This window comes from Bos indicus, chromosome 10 (genome assembly GCF_029378745.1).
Source record: "Bos indicus isolate NIAB-ARS_2022 breed Sahiwal x Tharparkar chromosome 10, NIAB-ARS_B.indTharparkar_mat_pri_1.0, whole genome shotgun sequence".
Classification (NCBI taxonomy): Eukaryota; Metazoa; Chordata; class Mammalia; order Artiodactyla; family Bovidae; genus Bos; species Bos indicus.
The window spans coordinates 77,150,248-77,172,382 of record NC_091769.1 but is presented as its reverse complement, the minus strand read 5'-3'; the positions used below and the strand labels follow the sequence as shown (position 1 = coordinate 77,172,382).

Below are 22,135 nucleotides of genomic sequence, written 5' to 3'. Positions count from 1 at the left end.
ATGAAGGGTTTTAGGGCCTTTCTAGATATGAGAAGATGCAAGGATGCAGATCATAAAATCTGTTCCTGAAAGTATCCAGCTATCTAAAGACCTGTCCCACCGGATTCCCTGGATCACAGAGTGCCTCACTCCACCCTGAACTCCCTCAGGAGGTGTTGAAGGTCAATAGCTGCAGCAGCACAGGTTTCAATCTCCACAGAGGCAGATGGCAAAAGCCCTTGTTGTTCAGTCGTTGGTAATGCTCTTGGCAAGTGCCAATTTGTAGCTGACAAGAGTAATTTATCTAAGGTCAAGCAGTCATTTATAGACAAATCAAATCTAGAATCCAAGCCTCCCTGAGAAATCAAGTGGGGGCCTGTGGGGCTCCCAGGCACAGAGGCCTTTCTGTCCCCCATCTCTTGTAGGCAAGAGTCCAGCTTCCATGACCTTCTCTGGGTTCCAAAGGGCAGTTTTTCCAATACAGAAACCAGTATGTTTCCCTTTGTCTGGAAAAGCAATAAAGCTCTCCTTTTCCACTTCACTGAAAACTCTGCCTCTAGGATCTAATTCAGCACGGTGTACAGAGTCAGAGATTTAAGTAACACCTCATGCGAAGAGTTGACTCATTGGAAAATACTCTGATGCTGGGAGGGATTGGGGGCAGGAGGAAAAGGGGACAACAGAGGATGAGATGGCTGGATGGCATCACCGACTCGATGGATGTGAGTTTGAGTGAACTCCGGGAGTTGGTGATGGACAGGGAGGCCTGGCGTGCTACAATTCATGGGGTCGCAAAGAGTCGGACATGACTGAGCGACTGAACTGAACTGGTCAATAGTTTCTCCATCATACAAGACTGCTTAATGTTGTTAGGAAATGAAACAGAGCAGGATCCTGTGAAAGTGAAAGTGTTAGTTGCTCAGTCGTGTCTGACTCTGTGACCCCACGGATATAGCCTGCCGGGCTCCTCTGTCCATGGGATTTGCCAGACAAGAATACTGGAGTGGGTTTGCATTCCCTTCTCCAGGGGATATTCCTGACCCAGGAATCTGTCAACTACAAAATGGCACTTACCAAAGGCACTGCCAATGACTGAACAGCAAAGGCATTTGCCATCTGCCTCTGCATACATTGAACCCCATGCTGCTGCAGCTGTTGACCTTCAACAACCCCTAAGGAAGTTCAGAGTGGAGTGAAGCGCTCTGGGCTCCAGGGAATCTGGTGTGACAGGTCTTTAGATAATTGATGCTTTTAGGAACAGATTTTATGGTCTTCATCCTTATATCTCCTCATATCTAGAGAAGCACTGAATCCCTTCATGGTGACATCAGATCCTCATGACTAACAAAAAACCTTTTGTAAAATGAGTACTTTATGGCACTGAACTCCCCCTTCACCAGAACGTTACATATTGGCCTTCCCCCACTGCTGCCTTGGAGCAGTCTCTCAGAGCTTTCTGAGATGCTGCCTCCCAGGCAGTCCTCGTTTTGCCCCAAACAAAACTTAACTCGGAACTCTCAAGTTGTCCATCTTTTTTTAAGTCAACAGTTATGGCGACCACAAAGGGACCCAGAGTGGATGTCCTTCCTTCAACTGGACTCCACAAGGAACCAGACCCTTGGTACCAGCAGCAGCCCCTTGTGCCCACCTACCTCCTTAGGGAGTGCAGGAAAATTTGGGTAAGTCTCATCTGGTTCTCGAATCTGCCGTATTGGTTGAGTTTCTGAGTTTTGTTTGGCGGTGGAGCAGGTTACCTGCTCCTTCCCGGTAGGAAAGATACTGGGTGAAATATCCAGGGCATACCCACTCATGGTCAAGACACCAAGTGGGGCTCGGTTGAAAGATACCGAGAAATTCCCACCCACTGAAAAGATACTGGGTGGCAGGCTGGCTGAAAGATGCCAGGGGAATTACCCACCCAGTGGAAAGGTACTGGGTAGGGGGGCTCGCTTGGAGAAAAAAATCAAGGAATACCTGGGGCTCGGCTGAAAGATGCTGAGGTGGCTCCATTGTAGGGGACTGGATGCTTTTGGCTGAGTGGTTAAGTAAGAGGCTCAGACACTTTTCCTCAATCTGACTGCCATTATAGAATTTGTCAATATAAAAGTGAGGAAAATAAATGAGAGCTTTTCTCTGAAGAAAAGAGACAAGACTTCTCCTGGCTGGTTTTGGTTTTCTCAGGTGACTGAGAAATTTACAGGAGTAGTGGAGGCCTAGTCCTCATACTGTGCAGTGGTCACATAGGGAAATCCACTCATTAATTAAAATACTTGCTCATCCGGGGGTCGCACATATGAACTTGCCATTCAGCGACCTGAGCAGCCACGGTGGTCTTAGATTGCTGGAGGCGGAATCCAAGACACGTAAGATGAGCTGAAATGACTCTGGGGTGACTCCTGGAGGAGTTAGGCTCACAAGCAGCACATGGACCCACTACCCAAGTTCACTAGTGATTTTTTTCCCTGAAAAATTCAGCTTAGAATGGGAAACAGAATCTCTCAAAATCAGAAACATAGGGGTGTCAGAAAGTCCGCCTCTGACTAACACTCCAGCCAGATTCGTGTACAATACATATGGAGTTCATATTTGCAAGTATCTAGTTAATTGGAGAAATTATACTAAAAGAGATCTCAACCTAAAATGGCCAAATTGGGGTTCTTTTGATATTTCAAAATCGATATTTTTGTGGGCACATTTAGAAAAGACTGGCCGTGCTTACTTTGACTGGTATCTAGAAGCTTCTAAAAGAGGAAATGATAGAGTAACTTCTTCACAGAAAACAAACAAGAAATTGCTTGAAACTATTATCAGAGCTAAAAAAGGATATTAGCACTGACTCTGCCAGGTCACAAGTCTAGTGAAACTGGGAAGTCACGTTCAGCATTTATGCCATTTGGCTTTTGATTTCTGGGCATCTCTTTGCCTTTTGTTTCAGAGTATGACTCCTGGCTGGTGAAGTTCTGGTTTGGTTTGCTTTGAGCATGCAGCCATCTGGTACATACTGCTCGAGCTAATATGGGAATTGCTAACTCTAAGGTTCCACACTCTACCTGGGAATCCCTTGGAAAAACAAAATTTTTTTGGACTGGTCCATCTATAGCTATGACAAGAAAAACGGCCTAAAAATATTAGATCTTTATTGACAATAGGATAGGAAAATGGACTAAAGTTCCCTTATGACCAGGACTTCCTCCTATAATCAACAGCCTGGGGCTGATCAAACTAAGACCCACACTTCTCCAGAGGGACAATCCCTGCTGAGACCAATCTGTCCTTGTTACAAGGGCCAATTTAAGAACTATCTGGTCTAAATTTTGTCAATGGTCACAGAAATATACTATTTTTGACAATGTGGTCACAATATTCTTTAGACTCCAGAGAAAGCTAGAAGAAAAACATTCTCTTTGAGAATTCTTGCCCTGAAGAAATAACTCCTCCTATACCTTTAGACCAGAGCTCTCTGGATCCCTTAACTAGAACATCTCTAATTCCTGAAATCAAGAGAAAAAAACGGGGCAAACAAAGCCTTTTAAAATCTTATACCAACCATTTTTTTTTTTTTTTTTTTACAATTAGTATTTATAACTGAGTTTGGAAAACAAAACTATGGGATCTCTTGTGTCTATTTGGATATAGGCATGTAGAGGATGCCTATATCCTTGATGGACGTGAGTCTGAGTGAACTCTGGGAGTTGGTGATGGACAGGGAGGCCTGGCATGCTGCGATTCATGGGGTCGCAAAGAGTCAGACACGACTGAGCGACTGATCTGATCTGATGTCTCTATGCAGACGACACCACCCCTATGGCAGAAAGTGAAGAGGAACTAAAAAGCCTCTTGATGAAAGTGAAAGTGGAGTGCTCGCTTCGGCAGCACATATACTAAAATTGGAACGATACAGAGAAGATTAGCATGGCCCCTGCGCAAGGATGACACGCAAGTTCGTGAAGCATTCCATATTTTTAAAACTCCTAGAGGAGAACATAGGCAAAACACTCTCTGACATACATCACAGCAGGATCCTCTATGACCCACCTCCCAGAATATTGGAAATAAAATCAAAAATAAACAAATGGGATCTAATTAACCTTAAAAGCTTCTGCACATCAAAGGAAACTATTAGCGAGGTGAAAAGACAGCCTTCAGAATGGGAGAAAATAATAGCAAATGAAGCAACTGACAAACAACTAATCTCAAAAATATACAAGCAACTCCTATAGCTCAACTCCAGAAAAATAAACAACCCAATCAAAAAATGGGCCAAAGAACTAAATAGACATTTCTCCAAAGAAGACATACAGATGGCTAACAAACACAGGAAAAGATGCTCAACATCACTCATTATCAGAGAAATGCAAATCAAGACCACTATGAGGTACCATTTCATACCAGTCAGAATGGCTGCGATCCAAAAGTCTACAAGCAATAAATGCTGGAGAGGGTGTGGAGAAAAGGGAACCCTCTTACACTGTTGGTGGGAATGCAAACTAGTACAGCCACCATGGAGAACAGTGTGGAGATTCCTTTAAAAACTGGAAATAGAACTGCCTTATGACCCAGCAATCCCACTGCTGGGCATACACACTGAGGAAACCAGAAGGGAAAGAGACACGTGTACCCCAATGTTCATTGCAGCACTGTTTATAATAGCCAGGACATGGAAGCAACCTAGATGTCCATCAGCAGATGAATGGATAAGAAAGCTGTGGTACATATACACAATGGAGTATTACTCAGCCATTAAAAAGAATACATTTGAATCAGTTCTAATGAGGTGGATGAAACTGGAGCCTATTATACAGAGTGAAGTAAGCCAGAAGGAAAAACACCAATACAGTATACTAACGCATATATATGGAATTTAGAAAGATGATAACAATAACCCTGTGTACGAGACAGCAAAAGAGACACTGATGCATGGAACAGTCTTATGGACTCTATGGGAGAGGGAGAGGGTGGGAAGATTTGGGAGAATAGCATTGAAACATGTAAAATATCATGTATGAAACGAGATGCCAGTCCAGGTTCAATGCACGATACTGGATGCTTGGGGCTAGTGCACTGGGACGACCCAGAGGGATGGTATGGGGAGGGAGGAGGGAGGAGGGTTCAGGATGGGGAGCACATGTATACCTGTGATGGATTCATTTTGATATTTGGCAAAACTAATACAATTATGTAAAGTTTAAAAATAAAATAAAATTTAAAAAAAGAAAGTGAAAGTGGAGAGTGAAAAAGTTGGCTTAAAGCTCAACATTCAGAAAACAAAGATCATGGCATCCGGTCCCACCACTTCATGGGAAATAGATGGGGAAACAGTGGAAACAGTGTCAGACTTTATTTTTCTGGGCTCCAAAATCACTACAGATGGTGACTGCAGCCATGAAATTAAAAGACATTTACTCCTTGGAAGGAAAGTTATGACCAACCTAGATAGCATATTCAAAAGCAGAGACATTACTTTGCCAACAAAGGTTCGTCTAGTCCAGGCTATGGTTTTTCCTGTGGTCATGTATGGATATGAGAGTTGGACTGTGAAGAAGGCTGAGCACTGAAGAATTGATGCTTTTGAACTGTGGTGCTGGAGAAGACTCTTGAGAGTCCCTTGGCCTGCAAGGAGATCCAACCAGTCCTTTCTTAAGGAGATCAGCCCTGGGATTTCTTTGGAAGGAATGATGCTAAAGCTGAAACTCCAGTATTTTGGCCACCTCATGTGAAGAGTTGACTCATTGGAAAAGACTCTGATGCTGGGAGGGATTGGGGGCAAGAGGAGAAGGGGACGACAGAGGATGAGATGGCTGGATGGCATCACTGACTCGATGGACATGAGTCTGAGTGAACTCCAGGAGTTGGTGATGGACAGGGAGGCCTGGCGTGCTGTGATTCATGGGGTCACAAAGAGTCGGACACGACTGAGCGACTGATCTGATTTGATCTGATGTCTCTGTGTGTCTTTGTTTTTTGGATAATATGCTGATTGCTGAGATCTGTGTGTAAATGAGCTCTAATCTAATTAACTTTAAAAAAATTAAGTGGTTACAAGTAAAATAATTCTAAATACAAGAGAAATTAACCTAAATGAATTACAGGTTCATGTGAACTGGGAAATATTCAGTATTAAATACCTGGTATTAATGTTTGTTTGATCTAACTAATATAGATATGTCTGGTTCCAAATAGGAAAAGGAGTACGTCAAGGCTGTATATTGTTACCCTGCTTATTTAACTTATATGCAGAGTACATCATGAGAAATGCTGGGCTGGAAGAAACACAAGCTGGAATCAAGATTGCTGGGAAAAATATCAGTAACCTCAGACATGCAGATGACACCACCCTTATGGCAGAAAGTGAAGAGGAACTAAAAAACCTCTTGACGAAAGTAAAAGAGGAGAGTGAAAAAGTTGGCTTAAAGCTCAACATTCAGAAAACGAAGATCATGGCATCCGGTCCCATCACTTCATGGGAAATAGATGGGGAAACAGTGGAAAGAGTGTCAGACTTTATTTTTGGGGGCTCCAAAATCACTGCAGATGGTGATTGCAGCCATGAAATTAAAAGACACTAACAAGAGATGGCAAGAGTGAATGTCGACATTCTAGGAATCAGCGAACTACAATGGACTGGAATGGGTGAATTTAACTCAGATGACCATTATATCTACTACTGCTGGCAGGAATCCCTCAGAAGAAATGGAGTGGTCATTATGGTCAATAAAAGAGTCTGAAATGCAGTACTTAGATGCAATCTCAAAAACGACAGAATGATCTCTGTTTCCAAGGCAAACCATTCAATATCACAGTAATCCAAGTCTATGCCCCAACCAGTAATGTTAAGACGCTAAAGTTGAACAGTTCTATGAAGACCTACAAGACCTTTTAGAACACCCAAAAAAGATGTCCTTTTCATTATAGGGGACTGGAATGCAAAAGCAGGAAGTCAAGAAACACCTGGAGTGACAGGCAAATTTGGCCTTGGAATATGGAATGAAGCAGAGCAAAGACTAATAGAGTTTTCCCAAGAAAATACACTGGTCATAACAAACACCCTCTTCCAAAAACACAAGAGAAGACGCTATACATGGACATCACCAGATGGTCAACACTGAAATCAGGTTGATTATATTCTTTGCAGCCAAAGATGGAGAAGCTCTATGCTGCTGCTGCTGCTGCTGCTGCTGCTGCTGCTGCTGCTGCTGCTAAGTCGCTTCAGTCGTGTCCGACTCTGTGCGACCCCAGAGACGGCAGCGCAGCAGGCTCCCCGGTCCCTGGGATTCTCCAGGCAAGAACACTGGAGTGGGTTGCCATTTCCTTGTCCAATGCATGAAAGTAAAAAGTGAAAGTGAAGTCGCTCAGTTGTGTCCGACTCCTAGCGACCCCATGGACTGCAGCCTACCAGGCTCCTCCGTCCACGGGATTTTCCAGGCAAGGGTACTGGAGTGGGGTGCCATTGCCTTCTCCAGGAGAAGCTCTATACAGTCAGCAAAAACAAGACCCGGAGCTGACTGTGGCTCAGATCATGAACTCCTTATTGCCAAATTCAGACTTAAATTGAAGAAAGTAGGGAAAACCACTAGACCATTCAGGTATGATCTAAATCAAATCCCTGATGATTATACAGTGGAAGTGAGAAATAGATTTCAGGGCCTAGATCTGATAGATAGAGTGCCTGATGAACTATGGAATGAGGTTCGTGACATTGTACAGGAGACAGGGATCAAGACCATCCCCATGGAAAAGAAATGCAAAAAAGCAAAATGGCTGTCTGGGGAGGCCTCACAAATAGCTGTGAAAAGAAGAGAAGCAAAAAGCAAAGGAGAAAAGGAAAGATATAAGCATCTCAAAGCAGAGTTCCAAAGAATAGCAAGAAGAGATAAGAAAGCCTTCTTCAGTGATCAATGCAAAGAAATAGAGGAAAACAACAGAATGGGAAAGACTAGGGATCTCTTCAAGAAAATCAGAGATACCAAGGGAACATTTCATGCAAAGATGGGCTCGATAAAGGACAGAAATGGTATGGACCTAACAGAAGCAGAAGATATTAAGAAGAGGTGGCAAGAATACACAGAAGAACTGTACAAAAAAGATCTTCACAACCCAGATAATCACAATGGTGTGATCACTCACCTAGAGCCAGACATCCTGGAATGTGAAGTCAAGTGGGCCTTAGAAAGCATCACTACGAATAAAGCTAGTGGAGGTGATGGAATTCCAGTTGAGCTATTCCAAATCCTGAAAGATGATGCTGTGAAAGTGCTGCACTCAATATGCCAGCAAATTTGGCAACAGGACTGGAAAAGGTCAGTTTTCATTCCAATTCCAAAGAACGGCAATGCCAAAGAATGCTCAAACTACCGCACAATTGCACTCATCTCACACGCTAGTAAAGTAATGCTCAGAATTCTCCAAGCCAGGCTTTAGCAATATGTGAACCGTGAACTTCCTGATGTTCAAGGTGGTTTTAGAAAAGGCAGAGGAACCAGAGATCAAATTGCCAACATCTGCTGGATCATGGAAAGAGCAAGAGAGTTCCAGAAAAACATCTATTTCTGCTTTATTGACTATGCCAAGGCCTTTGACTGTGTGGATCACAATAAACTGTGGAAAATTCTGAAAGAGATGGAAATACCAGACCACCTGATCTGCCTCTTGAGAAATTTGTATGCAGGTCAGGAAGCAACAATTAGAACTGGACATGGAACAACAGACTGGTTCCAAATAGGAAAAGGAGTACATCAAGGCTGTATATTGTCACCCTGCTTATTTAACTTATATGCAGAGTACATCATGAGAAACGCTGGACTGGAAGAAACACAAGCTGGAATCAAGATTGCCGGGAGAAATATCAATAACCTCAGATATGCAGATGACACCACCCTTATGGCAGAAAGTGAAGAGGAACTAAAGAGCTTCTTGATGGAAGTGAAAGAGGAGAGTGAAAAAGTTGGCTTAAAGCTCAACATTCATAAAACGAAGATCATGGCATCCGGTCCCACTACTTCATGGGAAATAGATAGGGAAACAGTGGAAACAGTGACAGACTTTATTTTTTTGGGCTCCAAAATCACTACAGATGGTGACTGCAGCCATGAAATTAAAAGACGCTTACTCCTTGGAAGGAAAGTTATGACCAACCTAGATAGCATATTCAAAAGCAGAGACATTACTTTTCCAACAAAGGTTCATCTAGTCCAGGCTATGGTTTTTCCTGTGGTCATGTATGGATGTGAGAATTGGACTGTGAAGAAGGCTGAGCACTGAAGAATTGATGCTTTTGAACTGTGGTGTTGGAGAAGACTCTTGAGAGTCCCTTGGCCTGCAAGGAGATCCAACCAGTCCTTTCTGAAGGAGATCAGCCCTGTGATTTCTTTGGAAGGAATGATGCTAAAGCTGAAACTCCAGTACTTTGGCCACCTCATGTGAAGAGTTGACTCATTGGAAAAGACTCTGATGCTGGGAGGGATTTGGGGCAGGAGGAGAAGGGGACGACAGAGGATGAGATGGCTGGATGGCATCGCTGACCCGATGGACGTGAGTCTGAGTGAACTCCAGGAGATGGTGAAGGACAGGGAGGCCTGGCATGCTGTGATTCATGGGGTTGCAAAGAGTCGGACATGACTGAGCAACTGAACTGAACTGAGCTGAGGACCAAGTTTAAAATAATGTTAATTAAGTTTACCTTTTAAATTGGCTGGTGCAAAAACTTGAATTTAGCTTTTCTCTCTGTTAAGAGGACATCTTTTCTTCAGATATTGAACTGCCTTTCATAATAGATTTAAGTTTCTTTATCTCTTAAAAGATCTGTTCTGAAACCCTTTATTATTACACTGGCTAAGTGAATAGTATTGTTTCACAATGATCTATGATCCCTTCTAACTGAGTGTTCTAAACCTTTTTGATATTTGTTGACAAAACTTTCTAAATCATTCTAATGAAGATTTCTAGCTAACTTTGGGATGCTTCAGAGGGCCCCTGAAACATCCCAAAGAGAGATATTACACTAATTAGGTTCATTTTGTATACAGAATTACATGGGGAATATTGTCAAGTGAGTAACAAGTCTCAGGTTATATTGTATGGTAAATGTTACTAATATAGATATCCTAGAAACTGTGTAGAGTTCCTAAAATCCTTATATATTTGGGTAAAATGTTATCAGATATAATTCTAGTTACTATCTCAAAATATTGTCATAATACTAACCACATTTCACAAAAATGCTTCCTCTTAAAGAAGATTTATAGAAAGGACTTTTGGATACATGCCAGTTTCTGAACTAGGTAAGGATTCTAATGGAAAAACTGATGGCTTCACAAAGGTAAACAAAAGGACTGAATGAACTGGCAAATATGCTTATACTTTCATGGTTTCTATCTAAAAAATTACTGGGTTAAATCTGTGTTTTCCAGGTGTAAGAAAAACCTTCCCCTCAAACTAATTATGACAGCAATTTGCCAAAATTATATTTTATAAACAAATTAAAACATTTATCTTTCTCTCTATCTGAACCCTCAAGAGATGGAAACTCTTCAGTTCAGTCATTCAGTTGTGTCCAACTCTTTGTGACCCCCATGGACTGCAGCACACCAGGCTTCCCTGTCCATTACCAACTCCTGGACCTTACTCAAACTCATGTCCATCGTGTCAGTGATGCCATCCAACCATCTCATCCTTTCTTGTCCCCTTCTCCCGCCTTCAACTTTTCCCAGCATCAGGGTCTTTTCCAATGAGTCAGTTCTTCACATCAGGTGGCCAAATTATTGGAGTTTCAGCTTGAGCATCAGTCCTTCCAATGAATATTCAGGTTTGATTTCCTTTAGGATTGACTGGTTTGATCTCCTTGCAGTCCAAGGGACTCTCAAGAGTCTTCTCCAACACCACAGTTCAAAAGCATCAATTCTTCAGGGCTCAGCTCAGTGTCCCCAACCCTGTACCAGGCCACCACGGACCCATGCCTTCGCCAGAGACTCCTGGACACTCACAGGAAAGTCTGGGTCAGTCTCTTGTGGGGTCTCTGCTCCTTTATCCTGGGTCCTGGTGCTCACAGGTTTTGTTTGTGCCCTCCAAGAGTCTGTTTCCCCAGTCCTGTGTAAGTCCTGGTGGCTCTATGGTGGAGTTAATGGTGACCTCCTCCAAGAGGGCTTATGCCATATCTAGGTCTGCTCCACCCAGAACCCCTGCCCCTGCAGCAGGCCACTGCTGACCCATACCTTCACAGGAGACATTCAAACACAGTTCTGGCTCAGTCTCTGTGGAGTCTCTGGGTCCTGGTGTGTACAAGGTTTTGTCTGTGCCCTCCAAGAATCTGTTTCCCCAGTCCTGTGTAAGTTCTGGTGGCTCTATGGTGGGATAAATGTCCACCTCCTACAAGAGGGCTAATGCTATACACAGGTCTGCTGCACCCAGAGCACCTGCCCCTGTGGCAGGCCACTGCTGACCTGTACCTCCACGGAGACACTCAAACACTCAAAGAGGTCTGGCTCAGTCTCTGTGGAGTCTCCTGTTGCACACAAGGTTTTGTTTGAGCCCTCCAAGTGTCTCTGGTGGGTTTGGGGTTTGATTCTAAATGCAATTTCACCCCTCCTACCATCTTATTGGGGATTCTCCTTTGCCCTTGGACACAGGGTATTTTTTTTTTTTAGTGGGATCCAACATTCTCTTATCGATGGTTATTCAGCAGTTAGTTGTAATTTTGGAGTTCTCGAAGGAGAATATGAGCACACATCCTTCTACTCCACCATTTTCCATTGATTTGGAAACTCTTAGTTTCCGGTAACTTTACTAGATAAGTTAGGAAAGTTATCTCACTAACAGATACAGAAATTTCAAGGAATTTTGGAGACCTTGAGAAGGGAGGAATTCACTTAGATCTGTTAGACAAAGTCTGTGATAAATGTTTGGGATGACTTTCCTAGCCCTGAAAGGTTTTATTTTAAAAATTCAGTCTGAGACTCTGTAAAAGTTTCAGCAAAGCAAAAGTGTCTTTGATTAATTATGGTTATATAAATCATCAGGCCAAATTTATTGAGACCAGACCTATATTACAAACAAGTCTTAATTTAGTTATGGTTGGTAAAAATGATGGGTGATTTTAGGGAGAAAAAGATGTTTCAATGAATGTTAAATCCCAGTTTGTTAATAGAGGTCTGTATCTACTAAGATTCATTTCCTTGATAGTTCTTTGCTGTTAGGTTATATTAATGTAAAATTTAATTAAATTATTAAAGGACACTCTAGGGTTGTTTCTGAAGCTTATCTCAGTAATCTGTCTTTGGATGAAGATCAGATGCCTCACATATGACCTGTAACCAAGACTGGAAGAAGACATAGTTTAAGGAACTGTCTCCAACCTGGATAGAAGGACCTTTCTATCAGATACTCTTAACTAGTTCATGCCCAGTGAAATTGAAGGGAAATTGACTCTTGGGTTAACTCCCACTTCCAAAGGCCCCTAAGCTGGACTGGTCTATAGCAGAGCTTGCTGATCTCAAACTCACCTTAAAACAATGCTCAAACAGAGGCAACTACACTACCCTAGGAAGAGAAGAAGACATCAGAAGTATACAGCTTGCCCAAGACGCTGATCTGACTTGTATGATCATTTATAATGTTTTCTTGATTCCTTGGACCTATGCCTATCAATCAAATGTTTTCTATCATGGACATAATTCTATGCTAATTTAAAACTCAATCCAATTACTGGGTTGTGGCCAATTACCTGTGTCTAATACTTCTGGGTTACCTTGGTGGATTTCTGTTCTCCAGGGCTCTGATTGGATACCCCCAAGGAAATCTATTTTAGATGAGTGTTCAGTCCTGTCCTATCTATTCATGATATTACAAGATGGGATCCTCTCACCTAGCCAATTAAAAATACATGATCTGATGCTGGCCATAGATTTAAGTTTTCTCTTAGAGTCATTTGAACTCAATTGGAGTGATGAGCTAAGTCTCAATTAAAAAATTAACCTCTCATCTATTACAAGGAAAGCTCCCATGATTATGGGATGGATCTACATGGTTAACACCAGGCTATGGTCATTTAAGTTTAAAAGCTCCTTTATGTTGGGAAGGGTTAAATCATACTGAAATTGATCGACCAGGTAACTATGAGAAAAACCTGGGTGCTTTATGAACTATGCCTATTTTTATTTACCCTTAGAGAGAGTAATTGGTATGGAACTCAGTGGTTTTGTGGCACTAATTTATGGCCTTGACATCTACAGGGATGGATATGAAGGTGTAGCCTGGGATTCCCATGAATTTAAGGTCATACATGTTAACAAATTAGAGGTAACCCCAGCCAGTCTACCATTGGTATGATCTCAGTGGGTCAAAGATCTGTATTCTACTAGTTGATCATTTAGCAGCTTTGGGTGTGTGTGTGTGTGTGTGTGTGTGTGTGTGTGCGCGTGCACATGCGCCTTCAGTGGGGTTCAGTTCAGTCAGTCACTTCACTCACTCAGTCCTGTCCAACTCTTTGAGACCCCAAGGACTGCAGCAAACCAGGCTTCCCTGTCCATCACCAACCCCCGGAGCCTACTCAAACTCATGTCCATTGCAATGGTGATGCCATCCAACCATCTCATCCTCTGTCATCCCCTTCTCCTCCTGCCTTTAATTTTTCCCAGCATCAGGGTCTTTTCCAATGAGTCAGTTCTTCACATCAGGTGGCCAAAGTACTGGAGTTTCAGCTTGAGCATCAGTCCTTCCAATGAATATTCAGTAGTCATTTCCTTTAGGATGGACTCGTTGGATCTCCTTGCAGTCCAAGGGACTCTCAAGAGTCTTCTCCAACATCACAGTTAAAAAGCATCAATTCTTCGGCAGTCACCTTTCTTTATAGTCCAAATCTCTCTCATATCCATACATGACTACTGGAAAAACCATAGCTTTGACTAGACAGACTTTTGTTGGTAAAGTAATCTCTGCTTTTTAATATGCTGTCTAGGTTGGTCATAACTTTTCTTCCAAGGAGCAAGTGTCTTTTAATTTCATGGCTGCAGTCACCATCTGCAGTGATTTTGGAGTCCAAGAAAATAAAGTCTCTCACTGTTTCCATTGTTTCCCCATCTATTTGCCATGAAGTGATGGGACCAGATGCCATGATCTTCATTTTCTGAATGTTGAGCTTTAAGCCAACTTTTTCACTCTCCTCTTTCACTTTCATCAAGAGGCTCTTTAGTTCCTCTTCGCTTTCTGCCATAAGGGTGGTGTCATCTGCATATTTGAGGTTATTGATATTTCTCCCGGTAATCTTGATTCCAGCTTGTGCTTCAGCCAGTCCAGCATTTCTCATGATGTACTCTGCATATAAGTTAAATAAACAGGGTGACAATATACAGCCTTGACGTACACCTTTTCCTATTTGTAACCAGTCTGTTGTTGCATGTCCAGTTCTAACTGTTACTTCTTGACCTGCATACAGTTCTCAGGAGGCAGGTCAGGTGGTCTGGTATTGTCATCTCTTTAAGAATTTTCCACAGTTTGTTGTGATCAGTGGGGTCAGAGGATGTAATTGGTCATATCAAAGCCTTAACAACTTTCATAAGCTTTAAATGATAGTAACCAGGCTATTAGCCTACTGAATTCTGAGATCTCTATGATGAGAAAGTCAGTGCTACACAACTGCAAGGCCCTTGACAACTTACAGCATCTCAGGGAGATCTCTTTGCTATAATTCAAACTGAATGCTATATTTTCATACCTGATAAATCCTTTAATGTAACACATTTGATGAACCACATGAAGAATCTGTAGTTAAAGCAGAAAGATTTCTGCTTCAAGTGACCCATTCCCTAGTCTTAATGATCTTTTTTAAAAATCCTGCTTTGGTGTGGGAGGCTCATGGCTAAAACAATTACTTTTAATTCCACTAATGTCATTAACTATACCATTTGTATTTTGCTTGTTTCACAAGATTATTATTTCTTGTATTACTAAGTGTATGACTGAGCTTCCAGTGAATATAATGATGACCTTGCCTGGAGGATCCCATGGACAGAGGAGCCTGGTAGGCTGCAGTCCATGGGGTTGCTAAGAGTTGGACATGACTGAGTGACTTCACTTTCACTTTTCACTTTCATGCATTGGAGAAGGAAATGGCAACCCACTCCAGTATTCTTGCCTGGAGAATCCCAGGGACAGAGGAGCCCGGGGACAGTAGGAGGCCATCTATGGGGTCGCACAGAGTCAGACAAGACTGAAGCAACTTAGCAGCAGCAGCAGCAGACATGGGAAGATGCAACGAAAGGAAATACTTTCCAGGACCATAACTAAAAGACAGGTGTCCAGAGATCTTTGACGATTAAGACCTAATCCATTCAAAAGCAGAGACATTACTTTGTTAACAAAGGTCCATCTAGTCAAGGCTATGGTTTTTCCTGCGGTCATGTATGGATGTGAGAATTGGACTGTAAAGAAAGCTGAGCACTGAAGAATTGATGCTTTTGAACTGTGGTGTTGGAGAAGACTCTTGAGAGTCCCTTGGACTGCAAGGTGATCCAACCAGTCCATTCTGAAGGAGATCAGCCCTGGGATTTCTTTGGAAGGAATGATGCTAAAGCTGAAACTCCAGTATTTTCACCACCTCATGGGAAGAGTTGACTCATTGGAAAAGACTCCGATGCTGGGAGGGATTGGGGGCAGGAGGAGAAGGAGACGACAGAGGATGAGATGGCTGGATGGCATCGCTGACCCGATGGACGTGAGTCTGAGTGAACTCCAGGAGTTGGTGATGGACAGGGAGGCCTGGCGTGCTGTGATTCATGGGGTTGCAAAGAGTCGGACATGACTGAGCAACTGAACTGAACTGAGTAATAACATATTGAGAGGACTATAAACAAAAACCTTCAGAACTGGGGCTGCAACACAGGACAAAATGATCATGAAATGCCCCCCAAAGTATGGTCAGATTTATGACCACAAGGGGGCCATGTGGATGTGACTGGTGATAGAAGCAAGGTCCGATGCTGTAAAGAGCAATATTGCATAGGAACTTGGAATGTCAGGTCCATGAATCAAGGCAAATTGGAAGTGGTCAAACAAGGGATGGCAAGAGTAAATGTCGACATTCTAGGAATCAGCGAACTACAATGGACTGGAATGGGTGAATTTAACTCAGAGGACCATTATATCTACTACTTCAGGCAGGAATCCCTCAGAAAAAATGGAGTAGCCATCATGGTCAACAAAAGAGTCCGAAATGCAGTACTTGGATGCAATCTCAAAAATGACAGAATGATCTCTGTTCGTTTCCAAGGCAAACCATTCAATATCACAGTAATCCAAGTCTATGCCCCAACCAGTAACGCTGAAGAAGCTGAAGTTGAACGGTTCTATGAAGACCTACAAGACCTTTTAGAACTAACACCCAAAAAAGATGTCCTTTTCATTATACGGAACTGGAATGCAAAAGTAGAAAGTCAAGAAACACCTGGAGTAACAGGCAAATTTGGCCTTGGAATACGGAATGAAGCAGGGCAAAGACTAATAGAGTTTTGCCAAGAAAATACACTGGTCATAACAAACACCCTCTTCCAACAACACAAGAGAAGACACTATACATGGACATCACCAGATGGTCAACACCGAAATCAGATTGATTATATTCTTTGCAGCCAAAGATGGAGAAGCTCTATACAGTCAGCAAAAACAAGACCAGGAGCTGACTGTGGCTCAGATCATGAACTCCTTATTGCCAAATTCAGACTTAAATTGAAGCAAGTAGGGAAAACCACTAGACCATTCAGGTATGACCTAAATCAAATCCCTGATGATTATACAGTGGAAGTGAGAAATAGATTTCAGGGCCTAGATCTGATAGATAGAGTGCCTGATGAACTATGGAATGAGGTTCGTGACATTGTACAGGAGACAGGGATCAAGACCATCCCCATGGAACAGAAATGCAAAAAGCAAAATGGCTGTCTGGGGAGGCCTTACAAATAGCTGTGAAAAGAAGAGAAGCAAAAAGCAAAGGAGAAAAGGAAAGATATAAGCATCTCAAAGCAGAGTTCCAAAGAATAGCAAGAAGAGATAAGAAAGCCTTCTTCAGTGATCAATGCAAAGAAATAGAGGAAAACAACAGAATGGGAAAGACTAGGGATCTCTTCAAGAAAATCAGAGATACCAAGGGAACATTTCATGCAAAGATGGGCTCGATAAAGGACAGAAATGGTATGGACCTAACAGAAGTAGAAGATATTAAGAAGAGGTGGCAAGAATACACAGAAGAACTGTACAAAAAAGATCTTCACGACCCAGATAATCACAATGGTGTGATCACTCACCTAGAGCCAGACATCCTGGAATGTGAAGTCAAGTGGGCCTTAGAAAGCATCACTACGAACAAAGCTAGTGGAGGTGATGGAATTCCAGTTGAGCTATTCCAAATCCTGAAAGATGATGCTGTGAAAGTGCTGCACTCAATATGCCAGCAAATTTGGAACACTCAGCAGTGGCCACAGGACTGGAAAAGGTCAGTTTTCATTCCAATCCCAAAGAAAGGCAATGCCAAAGAATGCTCAAACTACCGCACAATTGCACTCATCTCATACGCTAGTAAAGTAATGCTCAAAATTCTCCAAGCCAGGCTTCAGCAATATGTGAACCGTGAACTTCCTGATGTTCAAGCTGGTTTTAGAAAAGGCAGAGGAACCAGAGATCAAATTGCCAACATCTGCTGGATCATGGAAAGAGCAAGAGAGTTCCAGAAAAACATCTATTTCTGCTTTATTGACTATGCCAAAGCCTTTGACTGTGTGGATCACAATAAACTGTGGAAAATTCTGAAAGAGATGGGAATACCAGACCACCTGATCTGCCTCTTGAGAAATTTGTATGCAGGTCAGGAAGCAACAGTTAGAACTGGACATGGAACAACAGACTGGTTCCAAATAGGAAAAGGAGTCCGTCAAGGCTGTATATTGTCACCCTGCTTATTTAACTTATATGCAGAGTACATCACGAGAAACGCTGGACTGGAAGAAACACAAGCTGGGATCAAGATTGCCGGGAGAAATATCAATAACCTCAGATATGCAGATGACACCACCCTTATGGCAGAAAGTTAGAGGAACTAAAAAGCCTCTTGATGAAAGTAAAAGTGGAGAGTGAAAAAGTTGGCTTAAAGCTCAACATTCAGAAAACGAAGATCATGGCATCTGGTCCCATCACTTCATGGGAAATAGATGGGGAAACAGTGGAAACAGTGTCAGACTTTATTTTTCTGGGCTCCAAAATCACTGCAGATGGTGACTCCAGCCATGAAATTAAAAGACGCTTACTTCTTGGAAGGAAAATTATGACCAACCAAGATAGCATATTCAAAAACAGAGACATTACTTTGCCAACAAAGGTTCGTCTAGTCAAGGCTATGGTTTTTCCTGTGGTCATGTATGGATATGAGAGTTGGACTGTGAAGAAGGCTGAGCACCGAAGAATTGATGCTTTTGAACTGTGGTGTTGAAGAAGACTCTTGAGAGTCCCTTGGACTGCAGGGAGATCCAACCAGTCCATTCTGAAGGAGATCAGCCCTGGGATTTCTTTGGAAGGAATGATGCTAAAGCTGAAACTCCAGTACTTTGGCGACCTCATGTGAAGAGTTGACTCATTGGAAAAGACTCTGATGCTAGGAGGGATTGGGGGCAGGAGGAGAAGGGGACGACAGAGGATGAGATGGCTGCATGGCATCGCTGACCCGATGGACGTGAGTCTGAGTGAACTCTGGGAGTTGGTGATGGACAGGGAGGCCTGGCGTGCTGCGATTCATGGGGTTGCAAAGAGTCGGACACGACTGAGCGACTGATCTGATCTTATATGAAAGGGATTGCCAACGACTGAACAACAAAGGCATTTGCCATCTGCCTCTGCAGACATTGAACCCCATGCTGCTGCAGCTGTTCACCTTCAACAACTCCTAAGGAAGTTCAAGGTGGAATGAAGCGCTCTGTGCTCCAAGGAATCTGGTGGGACAGGTCTTTAAATAGTTGGATGCTTTTAGGAACAGATTTTATGATCTCCATCCTTGTATCTCCTCATATCTAGAGAAGCACTAAATCCCTTCATGGTGACATTAGACCCTCGTGACTAACAAAAAACCTTTTGTAGAATGAGTACTTCATGGTATTGAACTCCCCCTTCACCAGAACATTATATATTGGCCTTCCCCCACTACTGCTTTGGAGCAGTCTCTCAGAGCTCTCTGAGATGCTGCCTCCCGGCTGCAGTCCTCATTTTGCCCCAAATAAAATTTAACTCTCAACTCTCAAGTCATAAAACTTTTTTTAGTCAACAAATCAAACACAGATCTCCCGCATTGCAGGCAGATTCTTTACTGTCTTAGCCACCATGGAAGCTGGGTCCTCTGGAACCCTCCTAAGTACAAAAATATGTTTGTGTCCTCCATATCTTATTTATAAGAAAAGCCTCCCTGAGTTCCAAAGGGCAGATTCAAGCTGTTACTGTTAGGGAAGTTAGGGAAAGCAGAAACAAAAGAAAAACAGTCAGGAAATAATAGTGAAACAACAAAACAGAATCTTAGTTTCTCCTCAAGGGATATAGATAACAATCTGATACAGATCTTTTGAGTTGTTCTGTAGGAAATAAGGCTCCTCCCAGGTGGGAGATGGGAACTACATGCTGAGATTCCGGACTGGCTGGAACCAAAAGGCTGATGATTGAGATTCCTGTAATACCTCCCTGTTACCTCACATACCTGCAACCCTCAGCCATCAGTCAGTTCAGTTCAGTTCAGTGGCTCAGTCCTGTCCGACTCTGCGACCCCATGGACTGCAGCATGCCAGGCTTCCCCATCCATCACCAACTCCCGGAGCTTACTCATACTCATATCCATCAAGTCCGTGATGACATCCAACCATCTCATCTTCTGTTGTTCCTTTCTACTCCTGCTTTCAATCTTTCCCAGCATCAGGGTCTTTTCAAATGAGTCAGCTCTTCGCATCAGGGGGCCAAAATATTGGAGAGTTTCAGCTTCAACATCAGTCTTCCAATGAATACTCAGGACTGATCTCCTTTAGGATGGACTGGTTGGATCTCCTTGCAGTCCAAGGGACTCTCAGGAGTCTTCTCCAACACCGCAGTTCAAAAGCATCAATTCTTTGGCGATCAGCTTTCCTTATAGTCCAACTCTCACATCCATACATGACTACTGGAAAAACTATAGTGAGGATATGTCTCTGGGCACACTTTTATGTATACTTTTGGTTCTTTTGAAGCTTATTAATGTTCTATATAGTAAAAAATAAAGTTTAATAAAGAAAGATGGGAGAAAATCTAAATGCTGGAGAAGCTCCAGCAAAGATGGAGAAGGTCTATACAGTCAGGAAAAACAAGACTGGGAGCTAACTGTGGCTCAGATCATGAACTCCTTATTGCCAAATTCAGACTTAAATCAAAGAAAGTAGGGGAAACTGCTAGACCATTCAAGGATGACCTAAAACAAATTCCTTATGATTATACAGTGGAAGTGACAAATAGATTCAAGGGATTAGATCTGTTAGACAGAGTGCCTGAAGAATTATCCACGGAGGTGAGTGACATTGTACAGGAGACAGGGATCAAGACCATCCCCAAGAAAAAGAAATGCAAAAAGTCAAAATGATTGTCTGAGGAGGCCTTACAAATAGCTGTGAAAAGAAGAGAAGTGAAAGGCAAAGGAGAAAAGGAAAGATATACCCATTTGAATGCAGAGTTCCAAAGAATACAAGGAGAGCTAAGAAAGCCTTCCTAAGTGATCAATGCAAAGAAATAGAGGGAAACAATAGAATGGGAAAGACTAGAGATCTCTTCAAGAAAATTAGAGATACCAAGGGAACACTTCATGCAAAGATGAGCACAATAAAGGACAGAAATGGTATGGACCTAACAGAAGCAGAAGATATTAAGAAGAGATGGCAAGAATACACAGAAGAACTGTACAAAAAACATCTTCACGACCCAGATAATCACAATGGTGTGATCACTCACCTAGAGCCAGATATCCTGGAATGTGAAGTCAAGTGGGCCTTAGAAAGCATCACTATGAACAAAGCTAGTGGAGGTGATGGATTTCCAGTTGAGCTATTCCAAATCCTAAAAGATGATGCTGTGAAAGTATTGCACTCAATATGCCAGCAAATTTGGAACACTCAGCAGTGGCCACAGGACTGGAAAAGGTTAGTTTTCATTCCAATCCCAAAGAATGGCAATGCCAAAGAATGCTCAAACTACCACACAATTGCACTCATCTCACACGCTAGTATGAGAATGCTCAAAATTCTCCAAACTAGGCTTCAATAGTATGTGAACCAAGAACTCCAGATGTTCAAGCTGGATTTAGAAAAGGCAGAGGAACCAGAGGTCAAATTGCCAGCATCTGTTGAATCATTGAAAAAGCAAGAGAATTCCAGAAAAACATCTACTTCTGCTTTATTGACTATGCCAAAGCCTTTGACTGTGTGAATCACAACAAACTGTGGAAAATTCTGAAAGAAATGGGAATACCAAGATCACCTGACCTGCCTCTTGAGAAATCTGTATGCAGGTCAAGAAGCAACTGTTAGAACTGGACATGGAACAACCGACTGGTTCCAAACTGGGAAAGGTGTACCTCAAGGCTGCATATCGTCACCCTGCTTATTTAACTTCTATGCAGATTACATAATGAGAGATGTTGGACTGGTTGAAGCACAGCTAGAATCAAGATTGTTGGGAGAAATATCAATAACCTCAGATATGCAGATAACACCACACTTACGGCAGAAAGTGAAGAGGAACTAAAAGCCTCTTGATGAAACTGAAAGAGGAGAGTGAAAAAGTTGGCTTAAAACTCAACGTTCAGAAAACTAAGATCATGGCCTCTGGTCCCAACACTTCCTGGAAAATAGTTGGGGAAACAATGAAATTGGTGAGAGACTTTATTTTCTTGGACTGCAAAATCACTGCAGATGGTGACTGCAGCCATGAAATTAAAAGACACTTGCTCCTTGGAAGAAAAGTTATGACCAACCTAGACAGCATACTAAAATGCAGAGCACATTACCTTGCCAACAGAGGTGTGTCTAGTCAAAGCTATGGTTTTTCCAGTAGTCATGTATGGATGTGAAAGTTGGACTATAAAGAAAGCTGAGCACCGAAGAATTGATGCTTTTTAACTGTT

The 22,135-nt window shown here is 42.5% G+C and overlaps 1 long non-coding RNA gene and 1 other non-coding gene across 2 annotated transcripts in view; one reads left to right on the top strand and one right to left on the bottom strand.

The window, feature by feature from the left end:
* LOC139185335 (uncharacterized) overlaps nucleotides 1-22,135 on the bottom strand; it is a 128,227-nt gene that overhangs the window by 19,737 nt on the left and 86,355 nt on the right. The window lies entirely within an intron of this gene.
* LOC139185537 (U6 spliceosomal RNA) lies at nucleotides 3,837-3,943 on the top strand. Its single transcript, XR_011569109.1, has one exon. It is a non-coding gene; the product is annotated as a U6 spliceosomal RNA (small nuclear RNA).